Genomic DNA, 25,836 nt, shown 5'->3' on the forward strand with positions numbered 1-25,836 from the left:
AGGTATGGACTGTTTATGTCAGCGATAAATGTAGGTGAACAGCTGAAGCTGCCAGGCAAAAGATAATGCAAGAATGAGAATGTCAGAGCAGCTTTCCGAGGCTTAAAATTAACTTTGCTTGTTACTCTTCTTTTTCTCTCCCTGTCTATTCAGTCTCTCTACCACAGCGTTCCCAGAACCTTCCTCAAGACTTTCATCTACTTTATTAAGCTGACTTGGGTGGGGGTAGGGTGGCCCTGAAAGGGGGAAAGGGTAGACAGATGATGGGGTGGGAGGGCTGGGAGGCAGAGGGAGGGGTAAGAAGGGAAGCAGTGGAGTACCAAGGGGAAGAGCTTTATTACATATCAGAGCTCCTCACTACAAGCACCAATTGGAATGTTTCTGAGATTATAATTTAGTACAGGGTTCTAATTCTCAGCCAGAGTGCTAACGTGTATACTGCAAGGCTAGAGATGTTATGCTAGCCTTACAATTTAATACTGGATAGCTCCAGCTGCCACTGGGGATTAAAATGAATGAAGTATTCCACATGCAGCAAGTTGTTCTCCATCCTCCTTCTCTGCATGGAACACAGCTCATTTGTGTACCCCTGGCTTGCCGGTCTTTCATTCTTGCTTTGCCATCCCTCTTCCTCCCTTATCTTGCAGAAATACAAGTAGCTATTTGTTCCTGTCTCTTTTTTTTTTATGCCTTGCAGCTCAGCACTGAGATAATTCTCTCTTCTCCTCCTTATTGACAGATGCAGACATCACTCCAGGAATGAGGATAAAAATCATCCAGCTGCCCTTTGCCTGAGCCTGACCTGGCTCCATGCAGGGGACCAGGTGAAGGGGCTTTGATAAGGTACTTCGAAAACTACCTTCGTAGACAATCCATTGTCACTTGCAATGTGTGCACTCCCCCCTGACCTGGCCCTTTGACAACACCATTTGTTGCCATCGATTTCTAGATGCTCAGAAGGTTGGTCGAATGTGCAGACAGTTTCTTAAATCTTAAAGTAGAAAAAGCTGCATACTAACCCTTTTGGGACCTGCTGGCTGGAAAGAGGCTCATCTAGGGACTGAGTAAGCACTCAGTAGTCAATTCAATTTAATTCAGCAGGTATTTATTGAGAAGCTGCTTGGAGTCAGACAAGATGCTATGCAGGACCAGGGATAAAGGATGTATGGGATCTAGACCCTTGCCTTCCAGGAGATCAAAGCCTAGTGAGAGGTATAGTAAGACATGTTCATTAATAGCCTGTAAAACTAATAAAAGGCAATGATTCTACAATACCTTGGGCCTTAGGTGGCCAAGAAATGGGAGATTCATTCTGACTGTGGCAGGATTTGTGAAGTTTCGGGAGGTGGTGGAATATGGACAGAGCCATAAAGACTGTGTACAATTTCAGCAGGAGTGTGTGTAGGTGTGGTTGGGAGTGGGGTGTACAATTTCAGCAGGAGTATGTGTAGGTGTGGTTGGGAGTGGGGTTGATATAAGAAATGTTATTCCACATGGGAAATCAAGAAAAAAGACTTGTGGTTTACCTAGGATTGAATTGAATTGAATTCAAGAGGCATGAATGTCCTTTTTTGGGGGGGCTAATTTTGTCAATATCTTATATAAAACTGGACTATCATTTAGCCGATAATATGCTATTATTTACTATAATCTCCCTCCTTGATGTACATCTCTTTCCTAGCTTCCCTTTTTAGAAAGCATACTCTACATGTTTTGCAGTTACGACAACAATTACCTGGGATATTACTTTGCTCTCTCTTTGGTCAACTTATTTATTTATTGTCTCAGTTACCTCACTTTAAATATGAAAATTTATAACTAGATGATTCCTAGGGAAATTTCTTCCTTCCTCCCTTCTCTGTCCTTCTCCCTTCTCTCCCTCCACCTCCCCCTTCCTTCTTTCTTTCAACATTTGTTGAACATTGTAAAAAAAATTTCCAAATATCATGTGATAGGTGGTGTGATAGTACCACCATGCCAAACTTCTTGCCTATATGTGATAACAGGATATAGTGTAAACGGGCTTGTAGAAAGAACATACAGGTTGTGCTATACCTGGTCTGATTGCCTCAGTCATGTGCAAAGGGCACCAGGCCTATTTCCTCCACTGTCCACACCTTCCCTCTTGATTCTGTGGGGCTTCTAACTGGGAAGAACTCTATTTTTGCCTATACAGCAGAAGACAAGAGAGTCTTCTTCTGTACACATTGAGTATGTAGATTAGAAGAATAGAATCTCGTCTGATAGCCTGCATGTTCACTAAGAATATTCAACTTTTCCACGCACAAACTGTGAGATCAAAACCATCACCTGTTCATAATCTGATGGAAAGTTGAGGATGATGGATATAAAATATTAAAATAATTTTAGGCTTTATGGGAGAACTAGTACATATGGGACATTAGTATTAAGGAAATACCTACTATGTGCCTACTAATGAGGCCTGCTAAACTTAATCCTAGTGGTGGCTGGTACCTTAGTCCTTCTCTTTTCCCACAATACCCACCTCCTAAACATATATGGAAATCCTGGTGGTGTAGTGGTTAAGTGCTACAGCTGCTAACCAAAAGGTCAGTGGTTCAAATCTATCAGGTGCTTCTTGGAAACTCTGTGGGGCAGTGGGGCAGTTCTACTCTGTCCTATAGAGTTGCTATGAGTTGGAATCGACTGAAAGGCAATGGGTTTTTTTTTTTAGACATACGTGGGAGACATTTAGTTTTACTACTGTGTGTTCTGATTCTAGAAGTCCTGTTTCTAAGAACTTAAATGTCTGGCATCTCAGGAATTTGTCTAACCTGCCAAAAAGGGGTAGTCTGACTATGGTAATTATTACTACTTCTCCTAACATAGATAGTACTAAAGAAATCGGTGCTTTTTTTTTTTTCTTCATTTAGATAAACTAACCCCATTTGCCAGGATGACTATGAAAATTCCAAGGAGTTTTTCTTACTAGTTTTGGCAAACAAAGCAGAAGTGTGAATCCACAATGTCGAATCCATGATTTTCCCATCTATCAGGTCCTTTGCTCCCGGCACTACCCACTGTTCTCAATTGCCCCCACTGGAGCAGGCAGCTATTAGAAGCCTCAGTCCAAAAACATCTTTCTGGGGAAAGATAGCTGTAAAGAGAGTTGGGTTTTACCGCCATCGATTGCTGAAAATTTGTGATTAGCTGGAGACTGTCAATCACCTGGACTCAAGTCTATTTTGGCACTGCATAGTATTTTGTTCCACGTGAGAAAAGACCTGGCGATCTGCTCCAGTAAATATTACAGCCTAGGAAACCTTGTGGGGCAGCTCTACTCTGTCCTATATAGTCACTATGGGTCGGAATTGACTCCGTGACAGACAATAACAACAGCAACTAATAGTCTTTTTGTTTTAGGTCACTTTTCCTAGCCCCAAGGTTATGCCCTAGTTATTCATTACCGATAGTAAAGCTCTTGCCAGTTTGCCTAACTTTACATTCACTTTTTTATGGTTATTTTAAATGTACAATTATTAGGGAAGAGTAGGGAATTTTGAAGCATAAGGTCCATGAGACATGGATCATGTTCTGGGGCGAATGGGCCATTTTTAAAGCCCTTGTTTGGAGCAAAGGAATGCATTTCCTTTTTTTATATCCATCCTAGCTCTCTCCAAAATTCCCCTCTAATATGCCTTAGTCTCTCCAGGCCCTTTTATAGATTGGCGCTGGGTGTTTGGTTAAGTATCCACAAACTGGTTCTCAGCTGTCATGGATTGAATTATGTCCCTCCCAAAATATGTGTCAACTTGGTTAGGCCATGATTCCCAGTATTGTGTGGTTGTCTTCCATTTTGTGATTGTAATTTTATGTTGAGAGGATTAGGGTGGGATTGTAACACCACCCTCACTCCCTGATCCAAGGTAAAGAGAGTTTCCCTGGGATGTGGCCTGCACCACCTTTTATCTCTCAAGAGATAAAAGGAAAGGGAAACAAGCAGAGAGTTGGGGACCTCATACCACCAAGAAAGCAGCACTAGGAACAGAGCACATCCTTTGGACACGAGGTCCTTGGGTCTGAGAAGTTACATGACCGGGGAAGATTGAGGACAAGGACCTTCCTCCAGAGCCAACAGAGATAGAAAACCTTCCCTGGAGCCGACGCCCTGAATTTGGACTTGTAACTTTCTAGACTGTGAGAAAATAAATTTCTCTTTGTTAAAGCCACCCACTTGTGTTATCTCTGTTATAGCAGCACGAGTTAACTAAGACGTCAGCCATTTACTTTTAAAATCCTGCTTTTGCTTTTTCACAGTTCATTTTGTAGTGCGGATGGGGTAGATCTCCATGGCCTTATGGCCTCAGTCAAAACTATGACTGTAATAGTTCCATTTGCACATGTTATTATACCTACAACCAAACAGAATATTGGCAAAAGTTGTGACTAGGCCGTTCAAGTAAGTATTCATCTAAATGGCTAATACATATATTAAAAGGTGCTCAGCATTGTTATGAAATTTGGGAAGCACAATTAGAGCAATAAGGTACCATGTTTGTTTATTATATTAGTAAAAATACAAATGATGATATTAAAATACAAATTAGTAAAAATACAAATGATGTTAGTGGATGTGAGGAAGCCATACATTGTTGGTGGAAGTTACATTGGTATTATCTTTTCTAGCGAGCAGACTGGCAGTCTCCATAAAAATAAGGAATGTGCATTTTCTTTGAGCCATTAGCCCTATATCTCACTTTCTACCCTAGAGAAATACTTGTCCATGTCTTTACAAAGGCAGGTATAAAGACATTCGTTGTAGTATTGCTTGTAAGAGCAAAAACTAGAGACAACCCATCAATGGCAGAGTAGTTAAATAAGCAATTTCCAAATCTCCTATGAAGTTAAGAGTTTAGCCTACAGGAAATTAGTAGAAGTAATGTGTGCCATCTCTAGGCTATAGCTTTTAAAAAGCAGAGGTACCTTCTCCGTATTCTTTCTTCATCCACTGACAGGATGCAGAAAGTCACAAGGCCCAGGAAGTGGCCAGCAGCCATACGGAAGGAGTCTGGGTCCCTGAATCACCACATGGAGGAAGCTACCTGACCTCATTGGACTGTTAGGTGAATAAGGCATAAACTATTGTATTAAGCCACTGACATTGGATTTAGCCTTTAAAGAATCTAGTGTTACCATAGTATAAATGATACGTAACAGTTACGAAGTTTAAACTTAAGTATGTCACAAAGTCATATTAAGTGACAAAATCATATGGTATCATGTATACTAAATTACATTCAGACTATACTCATATGGAGCCCTGGTGGTGCAGTAGTTAAGAGCTCGGCTGATGACCAAAAGGTCAGCAGTTCAAATCCACCAGCCAGCCCTTGAAAACCCTATGGGGCAATTTTACCCTGTCCTATAGGGTCCCTATGAGTCAGAATCTACTTCGCAGCAAAAGTTTTTTTTTTTTTTTTTGGTATACTTATATATGTTTATGTCTTAGTTATCTAGTGCTGCTGTAACGGAAATACCAGACGTGGATGGCTTTAACAAAGAGAAGTTTATTTCCTCACAGTAAAGTAGGCTAAAAGTCCAAATTCAGGGTGTCAGCTCCAGAGGAAGGCTCTCTCTCTGTAGGCCTTCTCATCAATCTTCCCCCAGACTAGGAGCTTCTCTGAGCAGGGACCCTGGATCCAAAGGACGTGCCCTGCTCCCGGCACTTCTTTTTGGTGGTAGAAAGTCCCCCTATCTCTCTACTCCATTCTCTCTTTTTATATCTCAAGAGATTGCCTCAAGACACAACCCAATCTTGTAGACTGAGTCCTGCCTCACTAATACAACTGCCACTCATCTTCCCTCATTAACATCATAGAGCTAGGATTTACAACATATAGGAAAATCACACAATGCTGGGAATCATGGCCCAGCCAAATTGATACACACATTTTTGGGGGGACATAATTCAATCCATGACAGTTTATAAACACATAGAAAAAGTTATGGATGGATGAACACCAAACTAATAACAGTGGTTACCTCTAAGGAGGAAATAGGATTGAGTATTGCAATTGGGGACTTTTGCTTTGTAACATTGGAATTTTTATGAGGAGAATATTTCTTGGATTGCTTGTGTAATTAAAAATTATGAAAGAAATTAGATTAGTTCCCTGGGCAATTGCTTGCCTTGAATTGCTCCTTTTTTGTTTCTGTTCTCATTTTTGTGAAGAAAATACATATAAACTTCTTGTCTTGTCCTGTTCACTCGTACCTCACAATCACCAGAATTATTGGGAAAAATTCCCAAATTACATTTTTTGGCAAAGTTATGAGAAAATTTATCAAGAACATTAAAAAAAAAAAACTAATAGGCAACACAGAATACTCAAAAAATAACTTGAGAGGAAAACCACAAAAAATCAATTATGATAGCAAAAATAAATATATGCAAATTTAAAAGTATTTTGGTGGGGCTGTTGATGTAGCATTACTGGATCTGTGGAAATGTCTTTTATAGAAACCCGAATCTACCCTTTGATAATTACAAAATGTGATATCCCCTTTCTCCAAGCTCTGATGACTTAACTTCTCATTTTGAATGTAATATGATAATGACACGGCAATAACTGGAGTGCATTCCCTCTCTGCATTGCTTTTGGCACTCTGAGTCATCTGAATGTGGTCCTCTAAGAAATTAAGAATATGTGAGTTGTCTAGCCAAGAGTGACCCAGAAAACAACAGTAAAGTAATGCCTTTTCTTCCACTCCATCCCTCTGCTTTTCACACACTGCTTCCTTCAAGTCTACTCTGCCAGAGTGGACCATTTACGTATTTACGCAGCTGCAACTGGTACCAATTTGGTGACCAACGCAACTGCCTGTCATCCCGCCCCCTGAGAAAAACCACCACTAGAGACTCTTTTAGAAGTTCTATGTCTTAGGCCAAACTGATTATTCTCCCTCCTGTGGTAAGCCTCAGCTTTAGATCATGCCTTGGGCAGCACGCCCTACTTTCCAAGGAGGGGAAGCTGTGTAGGCTTCAAGGCTCATCCCTCTCTGCTCCCTACTTCTGTTTCACCTTCTTAAAGAATTGGCCTTATACTCCTTATTCCTTTCCCCATCTGGGCTTTCCTACACTAGTTTTAGTCTGTCATTCCTGCTATAGCATCTACCAACAGATAAAATAGAAACAGCAATGTCTAGCTCACCAATTTTTGTGTAAGAAGTAGAATGCATATAGTGTGCTTGGAAAGGACATTATAATGTTGGTTTTCTTCCCCTTGGTTTCTCATTTTTTACATTCTGCAGGTATTATCGATGCTACAAAATACCAACCAACTGGGGTTTTAAGCTGGCTGCTTTGAATGGAATGGCAAGAGATATGCTTCATGGGAGATGGAAATTGTTTAATCTGGGAATGATGTCAGCGAGGGTGGGAGCAGCTATAGGATGAGTTAGTAGCCAGGGAAGCCAGGAGAAGACAATTGCTATCTGCAGAAGCTCACGGTACCAAGGATCTTGTTCCATCAAGAATTATAACCTGACAGTAAGCTTAATTTTCATTTGATTCTAATACATTAAAGCTGAAAACAGGATAAAAGAAAAGCAGCAGAAAAAGTCTGAGTCCTACCCTACTGTGTATGTGATTGCTTTCCAGTGTGAAATTTCACTGCAAGAGGAATTGTGAACTAGGCAAGCAGAGTGATGGAGGGAGTATTAACTAGAAGACGGATGATTGTATTTCTGTAAGTCAAACCCTTCCCCCTTGGCTGGGGTGTCTCTACTCCACCTCCCATGTCTCTGTTGACCTCATTCCCTTTCTGGGAACAGTTCGTTCACTTCTGCCATCTCTATTCTGAGCTTCATGTAGATTCTGTACACAGCTACCATCCAGGCTCCTCTACTTACTCTCTCCTGCACCCTCCCTTCTGCCACAGTGTGTGGAAGGCTCATTACTAAGTGGACAGGCAGTCTGTTGTCCCACACCTCTCTCCCCCTTACCTTTCTTACTAGAAATCCTGCCTCTCTTCCTCTCTTCTCCCCCCGCCACACCCCTCTTGTACTGCTCTCATTACTTTCTAGAGCCACTTCTGAACCATTGGCTGATTCTGATTCTTACAATGTGAGTGCTTCAAATGATTAAACTACTGTCTTCCGCTGCCTCTGCCTGCTTTCCTTTTCCAAAGTAATTTCAATTGTAATTCTTTCTTTTCTGCTGTCTTGGGATCCTTGTCAATGATCCTTAATCTCATTCTCCTTAACTCAATTGAATACTATTTTTGCCACCAACTTCATCTGTCCAAATATCACCTACCTCAGGTCCAACTCAAAAACTACCCCCTCCTCCAGCAACAACTACAATTTACCTAGTTTTCTTGGAATGACCATGTTCCTTTGTCTGTACCATTTTATGCATTTAGGTCGCTATGAGTAGAAATCGACTCAATGGCGCTGGGTTTGGTTTTTTTTGGTTATCTTGAAGAACAGTTAAAGGTTTCCCCTGGTTAGAAAGTCAGAGACTTAAGGACAAGAATTGTGTTTCAGTCATATTTTTATTTCTACCAACCTCATTTTGTGCTTGGCATGCAGGATGCGCTTAATAAATGTTCATTTGAAGACGAAATGACTATTACACCTTCCTCCTTATCCTTTTCCTATTATGTTGTTGTTATTGTTATTAGTTGCCATTGAGTTGGCACCACTCATGCAACCTTATCATAACAGAAGGAAATGTTGCCTGGTCCTGTGCCATCTTCATGATCATTGGTATGTTAAAGTTCATTGTTGCTGTTGTTGTGCCAATTGGTATTATTGAGGATTTCCCACGTTTTTGCTGACCCTCTACTTTAACAAACATGATGTCCTTTTATAGTCATTGGTCTTTCCTGATGACATGTCCAAAGCAATTGAGTCAAAGTTTCACCAACCTTACTTCTTAGGAACATTTCCTGTTGTAACGTCACTCATTATAGTGCCATAAATTACAATGCTAAAACCCCAGGAATTCTAGGGATTCCCTCTATCATTCCATAAAGCTCTTTTTAGCAATTCAATCATATTTATTAAGCACACACTGTGTGTTGAGTCATATGCTAAGTGACAGGGAACGAATATTCTAACTAGACCAAAAATCAAGTCACTTGTCCATCCCTGGGACTGGGGGAAGAGTTATCAGCCCACCTGAACTATGTGACCGGATTGGGATTATAAAATAAGGGAAGTGCAACCTCTAAAGCAAAAGACATCTGTCCACTGCATCTTTCACCTAACTTATTCCTTGCCTCCAGTCCAATCCCTTTCAATCCTGCCTCTAAACCTCCCAAAAAACCCATTGTGGTTGAGCTGAATCCAATTTATAGCGACTGTGCTCTAAAGTAGGCTAAATTGCAATTGCAAACAGTCCTACTTTGTTTAAAATTCTTGAATACCGTTCAGCAGAAGTTCAAATGCCCAGTTCACCTTCCTGAACTACCTGCTTATGAAGCATCATCTTCTCCCAATCAATTGCACACACCTACCCACTAAACATGAACTTTTAGTTCTTAAAACTGACATGACATTTTGAGCATGTGTAATTTCTTCACTTCCTAGCTTTTCTTTTTAAAATGCTTCCCCTTCTTCTTTTTTAAGCCAGTAAACTCCTTTTCACCCTTTAACTCAGTTTAAGGATCATATCTCCTGGGGAGCCCTGTTGACTCCTGGATTTACTTACACATTTCTTCTCTGTTCTTATAGCACTGTGGTTCACTCTGTTATAGCACTTACCACTCTCTCCTTAATGGCGAGTTCAGGAGTCTGCCTCCATTTGCTGTGTGCCCTTTTGTTTTATTCAGTGTTTGCATCCACAGCACAACCCAGGGCCTGGCTCACAGTAGGAACGTGGTAGCTTTAAAGATTTAACTGCCAAAGCTCCTCCGTTAAATTCAAGGTAAGTAATTGCTTTATTTATTTACTTTCTTCACATTCAGAAGTGTTTATATTGGACGAATTTATTATTTGAGTCTAGAATTTTGTGAAAACTTTCTATTAATCTCTATTTGGATGAATATTCTATTCATTTCTAGTTGGATGATTATTAATAGTTGATGCTGCTATTGAAGCACTTATAAAATTGAATTTTGTTAATTATTCATTTGCTTTTCTACCTCTTTCACTCTATTGTTAGCTCCCACAGGCAGGTCTTTATCCTATTCACTATTGCACAGCAAAAGCCTGGCACACAATAAGTGCTCAAAGAATGTTTATTGAATGAATACAAATACATATCCTGTTTTTCCAACTAACCTCTCACCTCCTTGTAATGGGACTGAAAATGACCTCGTTCCTTTTTTTCCCTACCACCGTCTGTCAGTTTGTTAAACAGTGGTGGCTTGTGTGTTGCTGTGATGCTGGAAGCTATGCCATGGGTATTTCATATACCACCCAGGATATACATGTCTCAGCGAAGCTTCCAGACTAAGACAGATAAAGAAAGACCTGGCAGTCTACTTCTGAAAAAATTGGCCAGTGAAAACCTTATAAATAGCAGCAGAACATTGTCTGATATAGTGCCAGAAGGCGACCATCTCAAGTTGGAAGGCACTCAAAAGACAACTGGGGAAGAGCTGCCTCCTCAAAGTAGAGTCGACCTTAATGACGTGGATGAAGTAAAGCATTCAAGACCTTCTTCTGGTGATGTGGCATGACTCAAAATGAGAAGAAACAGTTGGAAACATCCATTAAAAATCAAAATGTGGAATCAGACAATCACATGGTCTACTCTGCCGGGAATGGTCCACTATGCCTGGAATGGTCTACTATGTGGAGTATGACAAATGGAAGAGGCTTGACATTACATTCATTGAAAAAAGAACATTTCAAGAGCTCTTCTGAAGCACAATGTTGTCAGTGATAGGATAATACCCCTACTCCTGCAAAGAAAACCAGTTAATACAACCATTGTTCAAATTCCTGAGCCAAACACTAACACCAAAAATGAAGAAATTGAACATTTTTGCCAACTTCTACAGTCTGAAATTGATCAAACATGCAATCAAGATGCATTGATAATTACTAGTAATTGGAATGTGAATGTTGGAAACAAAGAAAAAGGATCAGTGTTTGGAAAATATGGCCTTGATGCTGGAGATCGAATGATAGAATTTTGTAAAACCAACCACGTATCTATTGCAAATATATTTGTTCAACAACATAAATGGCAACTATACATGAACCACACCTGATGGAAAACACAGAATCAAATTGCCTGCAGCTGCAGAAAGAGATGATGAAATAGCTCAAGATCATCATTCAGAACAAGGCCAGGGGCCAACTGTGGAACAGACCATCAGTTGCTCATATGCAGGTTCAAGTTGAAGCTCAAGAAAATTAAAACAAGTCTGTAAGAGCCAAAATACAACCTGGAGTATATTCCACCTGAATTTAGAGATCATCTCATGAATGAATGTGATGCATTGAACACTAATGTGGGGTGACATCAAGGACATCATACATGAAAAAAGCAAAGTCATTAAAAATACAGGAAAGAAAGAAAAGACCAAAATGGATGTCAGAAAAGACTCTGCAAGTTGCCCTTGAGTAGTTAAAGTGAAAGGAAGAAATGGTGAAGTAAAAGAGCTGAACGGAAGATTTCAAAGTGTGGCTTAAGAAGACAAAGTAAAGTACTATAACGACAAGTGCAAAGGCCTGGAGATAGAAAAACAAAAGGGAAAATATGCTCAGCATTTCTCAAGCTGAAAGAGCTGAAGAAAAAATTCAAGCCTCGAGTTGTAATATTGAAGGATTCTATAGGCAAAATATTGAATGACTCAGGAAACATCCAAAGATGATGGAAGGAATACACAGAGTCACTGTACCAGAAAGAATGGGCCAACATTTAACCATTTCAGGAGGTAGCATATGACCATGAACTGATGGTATTGAAGGAAAAAGTCCAAGCTGCGCTGAAGGCATTGATGAAAAACAAGGCTCCAGAAATAGAATACCAACTGAGATGTTTCAATGAATGGATGCAGCACTGGAAGCACTCACTCTTCTATGTCAAGAAATTTGGAAGACAGCTACCTGGCCAGCTGACTGGAAGAAGCCCATATGTGTGCCCGTTCCAAAGAGGGGTGATTCAACAGAATGAGGAAATTACCAAACAATATCATTAACATCATGCAGAAGTAAAATTTTGCTGAAGATAATTCAAAAACGGTTGCAACAGTACATTGACAGCGAACTGCCAGAAATTCAAGCCCAAATTCAAAAGAGGATGTGAAATGAGGAATATCATTGCTGATGTCAGATAGATCCTGGCTAAAAGCAGAGAACACTAGAAAGATGTTTGTCTGTGTTCTATTGACTATTCAAGGGGATTTGACTGTGTGGATCATAACAAATTATGGATAACATTTTGAAGAATGGGAATTCCAGAACACTTAATGGTGCTCGTGAGGAACCTGTACATAGACCAAGAGGCAGTCTTTTGAATAGAACAAGGGGATATTGTGTGATTTAAAATCAAGAAAGGTGTGCATCAGGGTTGTATCATTTTACCATAATTATTCAATCTGTATGCTGAGTGAATAATACGAGAAGCTAGATTATATGAAGAAGAATGGTGTATCACCACTGGAGAATGACTCAACAACCTGCATTATGCAGATGACACAACCTTGCTTGCAGAAAATGAGGAGGACTTGAAGCACTTACTAATGAAGATCAAAGACCACAGCCTTCAGGATGGATTGCACCTCAACTTAAAGAAAACAAAAATCCTCACAACTGGACCAATGAGCACCATCACGATAACCGGAGAAAAGATTGAAGTTATCAAGGATTTGATTTTACTGGATTCCACAATCAGTGCTCATGGAAGCACCAGTGAAGAAATCAAATGAGGTACAGCATCAGGCAAACCCGCTGCAAAAGACCTCGTTAAAGTGTTAAAAATCAAAGCCATCACTTTGAGATCCAAAGTGTGCCTGACCTGAGCCATATTTTCAATTGCCTCATATGTATGCAAAACCTGGACAATGAATAGGGAAAACTGAAGATGAACTGACATATCTGAATTATGGCGCTGGCCAAGAATATTGAATACACCACAGACTGCCAGAAGAATGAACAAATCTGTCTTGGACGAAGTACAGCCAGAGCACTTTTTGGAAGAGAGGATAGTGAGATTTCATCTCACATACTTTGGACATATTATCAGGAGGGACCAGTCCCTGGAGAAGGGCATCATGCTTGATATGGCAGAGGGTCAGCGAAAAAGAGGAAAACGCTCAATGAGATAGACTGACAGTGGCTGCAACAATGGGCACAAACATCAATGATTGTGAGGACTGAACAGGACCAGGCAATGTTTCTTTCTGTTGTACACAGGATCACTATGAGTCAATATGAGATAAGGGCAATAAAACCACACTGTAAACTATTAATCAGTTTATCAATGTGAGAGGTTATTACTGTTGTTACTATTATTTTATAGAGGTGATTGTATTCTTACTTAGTTCCCAGGTTTACAGAGGTAATTATGTAGTCTACTGACTTTGCTATATCCTATATGAGAGAATCTTACCACCAGTTAGCCTTTCTGGTTGGAAAACAGAATTTCATCTAACTCAACAATCCCAGAGAAGAGTTCAACATCTGCCCTGTAGCAGGTGGGGGTAAGTCCTGTCATGAGGGTTTTAATTCTTATTGAGAAGACAAGGAAGAGAAGGGAAGGGAAGGAAGAGGAATGTGGAAACCAGCAGCTTTCTCATAGCTTGACTTCACTTGGTTTTATTTTGTGGAAAAAACTAACTGCATTGGAAAGTCACAGTTCTTTAGTCACCCATCATCTCCAGCTTCTCCTTAGGCAAAGTCCTGACAGTCTGTCCATTACAAATATTTATTGGGTATCTTCAATGTGCCAGGCAGCAGAAATACAGTAGTGAACGAGACAGACCAGGACTTTGGTGCTTTACATGTTTTATATTCTAATGGAGAAGATGAACCAAAAGAAAAAAAGAAAGAAAATTACAGATAACTAAGAATTCCAAAGGTGTAGTCTTCAACTTTGAAAGATTGCATTGCAGCCTTTTTTTTTTTTTATTGACTTGTGAGTTCTCACTCAAATTAAGGATATTAATATTTACCTGCCATACCCATACATAAATTTCCATAGTATTTCTTCTGTTTTCTAATTTCACGGTACATGGGAATACCACGATTTCCTACCTCTCCCCCATCCCCCCAGGGGAAGGCTGTCACGAAATGTCCTTTGAATGAAATGAATAAAATCTACAATACCTTACGTAAGCAAACCAGGGCTGGAAATTAAAAGGTGCTCCTAAACCTGGAGCTCTTCTCCATCCCTGACCTTAAGGATTAATGAAATAACTGAAAGATGTCATAATCACATTTTAACTCAATAATGTTTCAGCATTTTAACCTCGACACCTTGCAAGTCCTGGACCTCGTAGGTTCTCAGTAAACCTCAGCTGACAATATAAAAATGCCTGTTCTAAGCACTGAACACTCTGGCCATATAAAAAAAAAGGCCATATAGAGAGGGATATATAGGCTGTATACAGAGGGTCTGTGGATTCTTCTGCCGATTTCCTCAGATAATTAGCTTCATGAATATTGATACCTCAGCATTTTCCTTTCTTCTCTGCTTGCCCTCCTGGGAATATCTAAAAGGTGCTTTTAGTGAACATAAAGCAATATTAATTAATCTGGTTAAGCTTTCATTCTATATTCCGCTGAACTCTAGATCTCCTGCTACATACATCTAGTTTGGAAAGGCTGAATAAGAGGGAGGCCTTTCTATTTTACCTGCCCCAACCAAGGCTTGCCTTCTTGATACTTGTGCTTGATTCTCCAAATTTCTGGGATCACTAAATTTTGCTGATCCTTTTTTTTTTTAGATAGGTATACACCACTACACCATGTGGGCCATAAATTTTGCTGGTGGTACAGAACCTGCTTTCTCTTCTTGTGATCACCATCATCTTTTTTACTTTCTCCAGATGCTATTCTCTTGCTGGTCCGGGTCCATTCTGATCTGCTCGTGCTCCCCCCACCCCACTCTCTCAAGAAACCTCTGAGGGTTTCTCATTCTCATCAGTTCTCTGATCACCAACCATCTCTACATGCTACATCTCTATTGAAGCCATGCATATGAGACATGCTTTTTACCATGTATACGTGTTTAGCATAATGTTCGCCAAGTGGCAACCACTGAAGTAGAATATGGCACTGCAAGCCAGCAGTTTTCCTCATTTCTCAAGAAATCCTCAGACACAAAATTGAGTTTCTCTAGTTTCAAACTAAATGTTAGTAATTAATTAAATCTTATTAGCAGTCATGAAAAAGGAAGTGATTTCTCACTTTTTGAGGACATAAACTCCTCTGAGCCATCAAAAAGGAAGAAGCCTCGAAAGGACACAAGGGACCCATTTAATACAAGAAAACTGCAATTCATTTGAAGCTACTTCAATAGCTACAAAGACTTAGGTGATGGCCAGCATTTAAACATTTAATCAGCTGGTTATTTGGCATCATGCCACTTACACTTGCAGATGACTGATTTCATTTTGAAATCACTTGACCACATCATCCTGATGCTTTGGCATTTTTCTGACAGCATCTGCATGCTGTGCTTTGTAACAGAGTCTTCCACTGATGTCTCAGGGCTCCTGGGTGGTGCAAATGGTTAACTCATTTAGCTGCTGACAAACAGATTGTAAGTTTGAGTCCACTCAGACACATCTTGGAAACAAAGCCTGGTAATCTACTCCTGAAAAATCAGCCACTGAAAATCCTTTGGAGCGCAGTTCTTCTCTGATACACAGGGGCTTGCCATGCCATGAGTCAATCGATTTGATAGCAACTGGTTTACTGCTGTCTGACCACCATGAGAACGGGTAGAATGGAAGGTAGTGTTGGTTTTACCACTAAGCAGGTGGGTGATCTTGGGTATGTTAATTTGTATGGGCTTCAGTTTCTTCTTCTGTAAACCACAGGGTTGAATTGATTATAAAAGTCCATAAATGTGGAGCTAAATGCCAAGAAAAATCTTCAGGACACTGTGAATAACTTTGCCCCACGTGTCTTTCAGTTTGTCATACTGAGGGGGCTTGTGTGTTGCTGTGATGCTGGAAGCTATGCCACCAGTATTAAGATAGCAGCAGGGTCATCCATGGAGGACAGGTTTCAGCTGAGCTTCCAGCCTAAGACAGACTAGGAAGAAGGACCCAGCAGTCTACTTCTGAAAAGCATGAGCCAGGGAAAACCTTATGAATAGCAGTGGAACATTGTCTGATATAGTGCTGGAAGATGAGCCCCCCAGGTTAGAAGGCACTCAAAAGATGACTGGGGAAGAGCTGCCTCCTTAAAGTAGAGTCGACCTTAATGATGTGGATGGAGTAAAGCTTTCGGGACCTTCATTTGCTGATGTGGCATGACTCAAAATGAGAAGAAACAGCTGCAAACATCCATTAATAATTGGAACCTGGAATGTACTAAGTATGAATCTAGGAAAATTGGAAATTGTCAAGAAAGAAATGGAAGGCATAAACATCGATATTCTAGGCATTAGTGAGCTGAAATGGACTGGTATTGGCCATTTTGAATCAGACAATCATGTAGTCTACTATGCTGGGCATGACAACTTGAAGAGGAATGGTGTTGCATTCATAGTCAAAAAGAACATTTCAAGATCTATCCTGAAGTACAATGCTGTCAGTGATAGGATAATATCCATACACCTACAAGGAAGACCAGTTAATACGACTATTATTCAAATTTATGCACCAACCACTAGGGCCAAAGATGAAGAAATAGAAGATTTTTATCAGCTGCTACAGTCTGAAATTGATCGAACGTGCAATCAAGATGCATTGATAATTACTGGTGATTGGAATGCAAAAGTTGGAAACAAAGAAGAAGGATCAGTAGTTGGGAAATATGGCCTTGGTGATAGAAACAATACCAGAGATCGAATGATAGAATTTTGCAAGACCAACGACTTCTTCATTGCAAATACCTTCTTTCACCAACATAAATGGCAACTATACACATGGACCTCACCAGATGGAACACACACAAATCAAATTGACTACATCTGTGGAAAGAGACGATGGAAAAACTCAGTATCATCAGTCAGAACAAGGCCAGGGGCCGACCATGGAACAGACCATCAATTGCTCATATGCAAGTTCAAGCTGAAACTGACGAAAATCAGAGCAAGTCCACGAGAGCCAAAATATGACTTTGAGTATATCCCACCTGAATTTATAGACCATCTGAAGCATAGATTTGACACGTTGAACACAAGTGACTGAAGACCAGACGAGTTGTGGAATGACATCAAGGACATCATCCACGAAGAAAGCAAGAGATCACTGAAGAGACAGAAAAGAGAGAAAAGACCAAGATGGATGTCAGAGGAGACTCTGAAACTTGCTCTTGAGTGTCGAGCAGCTAAAGCAAAAGGACAAATTGAGGAAGTAAAAGAACTGAACAGAAGATTTCAAAGGGCCTCTTGAGAAGACAAAGTAAAGTATTATAATGACACGTGCAAAGAGCTGGAGATGGAAAACCAAAGGGAAGAACACGCTTGGCGTTTCTCAAGCTGAAAGAACTGAAGAAAAAATTCAAGCCTCAAGTTGCAATAGTGAAGGATTCCATGGGGAAAATATTAATAGAAGCAGGAAGCATCAAAAGAAGATGGAAGGAATACACAGAGTCATTATACCAAAAAGAATTAGTCGATATTCTACCATTTCAAGAGGTGACATATGTTCAGGAACCAATGGTACTGAAGGAAGAAGTCCAAGCTGCTCTGAAGGCATTGGTGAAAAACAAGGCTCCAGGAATTGATGGAATATCAATTGAGATGTTTTAACAAACAGATGCAGCACTGGAGGTGCTCACTTGTCTATGCCAAGAAATGTGGAAGACACCTTCCTGGCCAACTGACTGGAAGAAATCCATATTTATGCCTATTCCCAAGAAAGTGATCCAACCAAATGTGGAAATTATAGAACAATATCATACACAAGCAAAGTTTTGCTGAAGATTATTCAAAAATGGCTGCAGCAGTATATTGACAGGGAACTGCCTGAAATTCAGGCCAGTTTCAGAAGAGGACGTGGAACCAGGGATATCACAGGTGATGTCAGATGGATCCTGGCTGAAAGAAGAGAATACCAGAAGAATGCTTACCTCTGTTTTATTGATTATGCAAAGGCATTTGACTGTGTGGATGATAACAAACTATGGATAACACTGTGAAGAATAGGAATTGCAGAACTCTTGATTCTGCTCATGAGGAACCTTTACATAGATCAAGAAGCAGTTGTTTGGAAAAAACAAGGGGATACTGATTGGTTTAAGGTCAGGAAATGTGTGTGTCAGTGTTGTATTCTTTCACCATATGTATTTAATCTGTATGCTGAGCAAATAATATGAGAAGCTGGAGTATACGAAGAACAGGGCATCAGGATTGGAGGAAGACTCATTAACAACCTGCGTTATGCAGATGACACAACTTTGCTTGCTGAAAGTGAAGAGGACTTGAAGCGCTTACTAATGAAGATCAAAGGCCACAGCCTTCAGTATGGATTACACCTCAACATAAAGAAAACAAAAATCCTCACAACTGGACCAGTGAGCAACATCATGATAAAGGGAGAAAAGATTGAAGTTGTCAAGGATTTCTTTTGACTTATATCCACAATCACCAGCCATGGAAGCTGCAGTCAAGAAATCAAAAGACGCATTGCTTTGGGCAAATCTGCTGCAAAGGATCTCTTCAAAGTATTGAAGAGCAAAGATGTCACCTTGAAGACTAAGGTGTGCCTGACCCAAGCCATGGTATTTTCAATCACATCATATGCATGTGAAAGCTGGATAATGAATAAGGAAGACCGAAGAAGAGTTGATGCCTTTGAACTGTGGTGTTGGCAAAGAATATTGAGTATACCATGGACTGCCAAAAGAACGAACAAATCTGTCTTGGAAGAAGTGTGGCTAGAATGTTCCTTAGAGGCAAGGATGGTGAGACTGCATCTTAAATACTTTGGACATGTTGTCAGGATGGATCAGTCTCTGGAGAAGGACATCGTGCTTGGCAGAGTACAGGGTCAGCGGAAAAGAGGAAGACCCTCAACGAGGTGGATTGATGCAGTGGCTGCAACAAAGAGCTCAAGCATAACAACGATTGTGAGGATGGCGCAGGACCGGGCAGTGTTTCGTTCTGTTGTGCATGGGGTCGCTATGAGTCAGAACTGGCTCGACGCCACCTAACAGCAACAACAAAGGCATACATGTTGACCTCTGCGCTGATTTCATTGTGACTTCTCATGGACTCATCAACTTACAGGTTCACGTGATTTACAAATGGTCCCCTGTCATTCCTATGAATTAATACCCCCTTTTTGTTTTGTTATATATATATATGTATATATTTTTATATATATATATATTTTATTTATATATATATTCCCTGGGCTTAGGAAAGCCTTCTTTTCTGGAATCCAATAAGGATATTCTTCAGGAGGATAATTAAAGGCTTTTGCCCTCAACCAACAAAACAGGCTTTGATCAAAAAGTTGAATGTGGAGATGTCACTTCAGAAGTTGAACAAATCAGATGGAAACCAGGGTATAGATACGGAGGATAAAAGGGGAAATTATCTCCACTGGTCCCTTGAAGAGCAAATTGTTTTATTGACTTTTCTTCAGCATAGTTCTTGTTCTGCCTTGTAAATTTTTTTTTTCTTAAACATAGAATTTGATTATAAGGAAGGAAACAAAGACTTCTGGCTAACGCAGCTTCTGCCTTGCTAGAGGCAGAGTCAGCTTTGATATCATACTATTAATTACAGTGGAGACTTCCTTGGCTTCTGGAGTAAAAGCCAGTTACTGCCTTTCCTTTCAGAAAGCCGGTAAGAGCATAGGTAGGGACATAGGGAAATCTTGGCCTTCCTGAAAATATGAGCTTGAGATGTTTATATCAGGAGAAATGGCTAGGACCATGTCTTCCCCTGCCCAGAATTTGCCCCTTTGGGGACTGGCCGAGATGTGGTGAATCCCTCCCTTGAGAATTTCCGAGCAACACACAGGGCTTGGACAAGCCTGGTTTCACAGCTTAATCAAACCAAGGAACACGAGCAGCAATGCTTCGCCTGGTAGTTATGTAAGATAAAAGGGGTCTCAAAGTCGAATGTAACTGTATTATTCAGCTGCTTTCATTTGCTCTGAAAACATCCTGCTCTATAGGTTATGCATGAATTTCTTCCATTTGCTGGAGTAAAGCACAGTAGCCAAAAGTCATCAATGTTCTAAAAACTGTGACTAATCCCCAACATAGACTTCTCTCTCTCTTTTTTCCCCCTCTACTGGCGAGAATTTCTTGTATTTGATGATATTTAGCTGCTGCTTTTCTGTACTACTTTATTTTCTATTAATCACTTGAGACCGCGGCATTCTGTGGGTGGGGGGTTAGGACTGATAGGGCCATTATGGAAGCCTGCTTTCCAAGCCTTTAGATTGCTTTGAAATATTTTGCTTAACAATAGCAACAAATACATCTGAAGCCCCGCCTTCCAGAAATGGCAGTACAGTGCATTTCAAGGGTCCTCCTGACTTTACCAAGCTGTTACCACCCAAAAATCATGGTGGGCCGATAAATGTTTAGCCAATCACGGTAATAAATATGGCCAGACAGAGCCAGTGCGTGTTTTTTTAATCATGCATCATTTAATACGTAGATGACTTTTGGATGTTTTGGCAAATTAATTTGTATTGCACTTTAGAGGAGGGAGAAAGCAGCTGGGCTCTAGCCCACGGAGCTGCACTAGCTGCATCTGCTAATAAATTGCTGCTGCCATTGCCTCATATGAAAGCACAAGGGAGACTGTAAAGAATGGGTCATTATTTGCTGTTTCCCCCCAGGGTTTTGGTAAAAGCCATATCAGTCCTTCTCCAGTGCTTTTAAGTGTTCCTGCTGTGCCATGTTAGCCACTTCAGTACAGTGACTGAGCAACTATTTCTAAAAGAGTCATGCTCTTGCAATTTACGAATCAGCCAAAATGCTACCTTGTTTGGAAATTTGATTAAATATTCATCTTACACATTTATACAATTAAAATGTAACTCACCCCATCACTCTTTAAGTTTGATTTGTGTGTGTGTGTGCGCGCATGCGTATATGTGTCTGTATAACCCTAACAAGACTGAGGTCTTCCATGGTCTAGGTTTTTGCTAGGTGTTGATTCAAAGACAAATGGCCTGAAAGAAAAATACATTTGGAAGAAATTCTAAAATTACTTCCATCTCTAAGAAAACACCAGATGGGAGGTGGAAGGACAGGGAGATATATGTTAACACACACATAAGCATTTAAAAACTTTTCCCATTTTGGTGATTCTCAGTAGCCTCACTACTAATATGGAGCCCTGGTGGCACAGTGGATAAGAGCTTGGCGGCTGACTGAAAGGTCAGCAGTTTAAATCCACCAGTCCCTCCTTGGAAACCCTATGGGACAATTCTACTCTGTCCTGTGGGGTCACTATGAGTCGAAATTGACTTGATGGGAACGCGTTTGGGTTTTTCAGTTTTTCACACTAATAGCTGCTTCTGTTACCCATCATTGTCTCATCTCCCAGCTGAACTGTATTCCCAAACATGACCAGCACACATGAGTTACTAGGGTTTGTTTTTCTTTAACCTTTCTTGTTTTTCTTATCTGCTGCCATTCAATCTTTTTTTTTTAATTAGAAATATATCTTTTCTGATCAAATCATCCTTCTCCCGTTTATTTTCAGTCTGCCTCTCAACCAGTGCCAAACACTGAAACACTAAATCTCAGGATCCGTCGTTGCTCTTCTGCTTAAAAGGAGTGGGAGAAGTCACATGGGCAAAATTAGAATGCTCTTTAGTAGGCGGGAAGGAGGAAGGCTGGCAATACTCATATATATATATATTTTAATATAATTTTTAATGACCACTGCTTTTTTGGGGTATATATGACATATGGGAAACACTGGTACCACAGTGGTTAAGTGCTACAGCTGCTAACCAAAGGGCTGGCAGTTTGAATCCACCAGGTGCTCCTTGGAAACTCTGTGGGGCAGTTCTACTCTGGCCTATAGGGTCGCTATGAGTTGGAATTGACTCGACGGCACTGGGCTGATGACATATATGACCTTCTTCTAAAAATACATAAGAAAATAATATTGGTTTCTACTTCTCAGAGGAGCTGTGGGGCACTGAGAGGGAATGAAGCTAGGGGGTGAGTTTCAGGTGCTTTGAAATATGGTGAGATGTGCCTACTGACATATTTAAGATACAAGTTGAGTTGGTGGTAACAAAGAGACTTAGGATGAATAAAGTTTTTTCATGTCATTTAATAGTAAAACATGCTTTTTAGTATTCATAGGGAATTATTTATGCATTTTGAATTATTTATACATCATAATTTTGCTGAAGATCACACAAAATGGTTATATCAGTACATCGACAGAGAACTGCCAGAAATTCAGTCCAGATTCAGAAGAGGATGTGGAATGAGGGATAACATTGCTGATGTTAGATGTATCTTGGAAAGATGTCACTTTGAGGACTAAGGTGTGATTGACCCAATCCGTGATATTTTCAGTCACCTCATATGCATGTGAAAGCTGGACAAAGAATAGGGAAGACCAAGAAGAACTGATGTCTTTGCATTTTGATGTTGGTGAAGAATATGAATATACCGTGGACTGCCAAAAGAACAAACAAATACATCTTGGAAGAAGTACAGCCAGAGTCCTCCTTGCAAACAAGGATGGTGAGACTTCCTCTCAAGTACTTTGGACATGTTATCAGGAGGAAACAGTCCCTGGAGAAGGACATCATGCTTGATAAAGTAGAGAGTCTGTGAAAAAAAGGAAGATCCTTGACAAGATGGATTGACACAGTGGCTGCAAAAATGGGCTCAAACATAACAACGATTGTGAGAATGGAGCAGGACCGGGCAGTGTTTCATTCTGTTGTGCATAGGGTCGCTATGAGTCAGAGCCAACTGGCTGGCACCTAACGGCATCAATTTATACATTATTCTTACATTGTGATAATAGTGATTAGTGGATAGCTTTATCATTATCTTCGTGTATAAGAGTTTATCATTTTAAATAATTTACACTTTTAGCCTGTGTGTTCAGTTATTTGGTTGCTACATGGCTTCTTTAGTTCTTGAAAATGCTGAAAAGCAAGTGCTTCTTGGCTTGACTGCTTCTAATAACCTTTGTGAATTCCTAGGTGGCACACACAGTTAAGCTAGACTATTAACCGAAAGGCTGGTGGTTCAAATTCACCCAGAGGTGCCTCAGAAGAAAGGCCTGGTGATCTGCTTCTGAAAAGTCACAGACTTGAAAACACTATGGGGTGGAGTTTCACTCTGCACTTTCGGGGTTGCCATGAGTAGGAATCAAAGTGGCAGCAAGTGTTTTGGTAACAGCAGCCTTTGCGGTGGTGGTGATGATGATGATACTTAATATTTATGGAAAGCCTAATTTGTACCAGATGTGTTCAAGAATTATACATGTATTATTTAATCTTTATAACAACACTATTAGGGAGGAACTTCTATTATTTTCATTTTATATGTAAGGAAACAAGAGCACGGAGAAGTTCAGTAACTGGCCCATGTTCACAAAGCTAGTAAGTGGTGGAGTTGAGACTTTGACACAGACAGCCTGTCCCAAAGCCTGTTCACCTAACTATCACTTTACACTGTCACTGCTGGGATCATCTTCTATTGCATGCATGTGAGTTATGGCTCCATACTTGGACAGCTTAACTTAGCACATCTTCCTTTTGTACTGCCACCCCAAACCACCTGAGGTTGTGAATATGCTGCCACAGGACTGAGCCCCAGCTGTCTTGAGATCAACTGGACCAGACGATAAGAGAGGCATTTAATTTATACTTTCAGCATCATTCAGGTTTTCACCCATAGCTTCCAGCCAGCAGGAGTCTTCCCTGAAGGACCAAGAGAAGAACAAAGTAGTTAGTGTTCACGAAGGTTCAGAGCTGTAGAGCCTGGCTACCTCCATAGCTACCTGAACTCTGGTTGGTCTCATGCTACTCTCTCATATTAATTTATCTGAATTGTCCACCATGGATTACAAACTCAACCGCTGGTAACACGACCTAAGACAAAGGCTTGGTTCCAAGTTGCTTGTATTGACAGAGCAAAACCTGCACCTAACTTTGTTGCCTTTTAATAAATGGCCAAACAAAATTTACTCTAGGGTTGTATTTGGTGGGCCATCAGCCAGTTTGCCACCTCTGCTTGCCATTAATCTCTATTAGTAACACAGATTGAAAAGTTGCCACTGGCTTCTGATGTCAGATAACATGCTCTCCAACTACACATTAATAAATAAAGGCAGAAAAGAGAAACACTACTTCTGGCCTATCTGTGGTAGACAGATTATGGCCCTTAGGGCATAAAGTTTCTGGACAAATTGAAAAGAAACTTCTATAGTATTGTAGTTAGTTGTATTCAAATATAGGTATCTACTGTTTTGTGCCCAGGCCTGTGCTAGTAGGCATAATGGAAAATATAAAGGAAGCAGAAAACACTATCATCAGTTTTCGAAATGCCTTCAGTTTTGTAAGGGAAGCATGTCAACACACTGGAAATAATAAATGAACAGTATGTAAACATAACTGAGTAACGTTGAGGAGGGTAGCTCAGATAATGAACGCCAGAGTAGTTTTGTATTGTAGAATAGAGACTGGACCTACCACAGGTGGCACACACGGCTACTTGGATAACTCCATTATCCATGAGCCCTATGAAATACAAAATGCCAATTCATGGTTACCATCACAAGGCCTTGAAATCCAGCAGGTCTGTCAGCATTGAGTACAGAATTGGCTGATAACAATTCGCCACATTAATTTTGGATTCATAGATGTGCAGTGGATTTTGGGAATCAGCACTGAAAGGTATAGTGTGACCTCTAGAAATGACTTTACCACTATTCAGGAGGTGTGGGTAAATGTTCTTCATTGGTCCTGAAATGTACAACAACCTAGCATGGCCTGATGCTAAACCATTCATTCAATAAATATTAAGAAATTGTGACTGTGTGCCAGGTTCTGTGTTAGCTTTATGAGATATTTCAAATTGTAAGTAGATAAAACACAGAATTTGGTTTCAGAAAATTTGAGTATAATCCTGACTCTGTCCTTAATTTACAGTGAGAAAGAATGCAAGTCAACTTACCTACGGTGGCCTCAGCTCCACATCTGTGAATGAGAAATTGGCTACATCTGCTGTCGGTAAACTGTCCTTCATGGAATTCTACGACTTCTTTCTCAGGGTTTTGCAGGGATCCTCTGGAAAAGTGGTTCTCAGTTGCAGGAGGGTGGGGAAGGGGCAATTTTACCTCCTAGATGACATTTGGCAATGTCTGGAGATAATGACTGGGTATGGGTGCTACTGGCATCTAGTAGGTAGAAGCCATGGATACCACTAATAAACCACAATACACAGGATAGCCCCCCGACAAGGAAGTGTTATGAGGTCAGCAGTGCCCAGGCTGAGAAACCCTGCTGTAGAAGAAGTAGATAAGGCTGAGCTGGATGGCTGGGGGCCCTCTAATCCACTAACACCAAAGCAACTTCACTTTATCTGCTGGGTGTGGGTGTAGCTGGCATAAATTTGGCAGGCAATAAACTCAAATGAGCAAACTTTCTCTTTATTTTCTATAACTGAGCTTAAATTATATTTTAATTCCTCCACTATGGTTCTCAGTCAATTCAGACTTTAAACTCTGGTATTCTAAGGTCCTTTCCCTTTCTTTTCCTCTTTAGGTCTGACTCTACCTTGTGTGAC

This window comes from Loxodonta africana, chromosome 2 (genome assembly GCF_030014295.1).
Source record: "Loxodonta africana isolate mLoxAfr1 chromosome 2, mLoxAfr1.hap2, whole genome shotgun sequence".
In the NCBI taxonomy this organism is placed as follows: Eukaryota; Metazoa; Chordata; class Mammalia; order Proboscidea; family Elephantidae; genus Loxodonta; species Loxodonta africana.